The following is a 2,266-nucleotide window of genomic DNA, read 5'->3' on the forward strand; positions in this document are numbered from 1 at the left end:
GGAACGTGTACCCTCTCCGTACACCTTAAGAACTCCCCCACTAGGATCTCGCATGGTTACCAGCTATCGCTCGCAGTGGATGATCGCCCCAAATCTGCTCAACCAATCCATGCCCACAATGACACAGACATCCCCCATCGCAATAGGGACCAAATCTATCAGAAACTCAACCCCGAAAATCTCAAGTACACAACCACGAATCACCTCGGTGGCATACACCGCTCTCTCATCCGCTATGGAAACTCTCAGAGATCGAATCATCGCCTCTTTGCTAATACTGATGTGTCAGCTAAAGGCCAACAATACAAAAGATCGACTCGCACCCGAGTCAAATAACAGTAGAGCAGGTACAGAATTCACAAGGAAGGTACCTACGCATAACAATATATAAGCACAATCATCACAGAGTATAAAAGAATACATGAAAGATTACATACCGGCCACGACATCGGGTGTTGCGCAGACCTCCTCCGCAGTCAACTGGAAGGCTCTCCCGCATGCCTTCGGTGCCTCAACCTTCGCAGGCTGGACATTTGCAGCTCTCACCGCAGCAGGGGCTGATCCCTGAAATGCTCCCTGCACTGACCCTCGCAACTGTGGACACTCTGCCTTCCGGTGTGCAGTCTGGTTGCAATGAAAATAGACTGAAAAACCCTTGCGGCAATCCTCGGCCATGTTCCCCTCCTTGCTACACTTGTAGCAAGACACTGCTTTGCATATCCCATCGTGACTCTTGCCGCACTTGCCACAAGTGCGGGCCTTCTGGTTCCCAGATCTCGAATCATCGGGTTTGGCCCGCTTGGCTGCCGGTTGAGACTGAGCCGGCCGCCGATCCCTTCCCTGAGACTCAGCCTCCTCCCTAGCTTGGGTCTCCAACTCTATCTCCCTCTTCCGGGCATTTTCCTGAAGCTTGGAAAATTTCCGGTACGTCGAGTTCGCCACGAACTCACATATATCCCTCCTCAGGATGCTCAAATATCGGCTTATACGTGCTCTGGGCAGAAAATCGCCCGCTCATAGAACATCCTCGTAATCACCGTAACAGACTCACTACCCTGCTTGAGGGTCAGAAACTCCTGGGCCAAATGCTCCCTCTCCACCTCGGGAATGTACTCATCTCGAAACATAGTGGTGAACCTCTCCTAGGTCACCGCAGCAAGCTCGGCAGACGTAAAATGCGCAGTCACAAACTTCCACCAGTCCTTCGCTCCCAAGCGAAGCTTGTTCAGTGCGAACCGAACTCTCAAATGCTCTGGAGATGAGCAAGTAAAGAAACACCCCTCTATGTCTGAAACCATCTCATCGCCGCGATCGGGTCCTGGGTCCCGTCAAACTCCGGTGGTTTTATGTTGCTGAATTCTCGGAACAACAACGCATCACCACCCTGCGGCCTAATTGTAGTTATAGCTGCAGTGGCCACAGCAACAGCAGCCTCAGAAAGAGCTGTGTATCTCTCATCAAATGTCTCCATCATAGTGGTCTTGATAGACCCGAATATCTCTGGTATCTCTGCCCTAATGTCCGCAGCCACCTCCTCCTGGATGATCCTACGAATCTCCTCATCACCTGAACTGCCGATCACTGGTGTGTGGCGCGTCCCAACCATGGTCTCCCTCTGAAATACAACATAAGAATATTAGAGACCCTTTTCGAGTATAATCACACTCGATAACTCCACCCTACTCGTTCCTTGGTGCCCAAAGGATTCTTACTTGGAATGCGTACCAACCCGGTATCTTCAGTAGTACGGGCCCAATACTATCGTCCATACCTCATTGGCATTCATCCCAAGTCCTCCTCCTTGAGCCTCAAATCCCAAGTACTCTACTATCTCTATCATGTTCTACTCACTAACAAAACTCTCATAAGCACCTCGCTGCTATCTAAATCACTCTTAAGCATCTCTAGCAGCAAAACCCCTAGACTAAGGCATCATATATCAGGTCACTCTAGTCCTAATAAGAATACCTAGTCTACTCTAGCATGCATATCGCAACTCATCATATAGCATACATAACATATCTGATAATCACTTATTATGAGGGTATTTTGGGAAATCACCGTTCGGGCGTTGGCTGATCGTACACATGGCTCTGCTCTGTTTATCTCAAAACTCTTTTTACTCTTTTTCAAAAATAATATTTTTATCATTAAAAATTTCCTTAAATCCCCAATTTGAGTTCAGATACGCCCGAAGATATGTCCGAATCCCTCAAACCAAAGCTCTGATACCAACTTGTAACACAATAAAAATTTGAACAATTTT

Source organism: Lactuca saligna, chromosome 4 (assembly GCF_052625555.1).
Source record: "Lactuca saligna cultivar CGN05327 chromosome 4, ASM5262555v1, whole genome shotgun sequence".
NCBI lineage: Eukaryota > Viridiplantae > Streptophyta > Magnoliopsida > Asterales > Asteraceae > Lactuca > Lactuca saligna.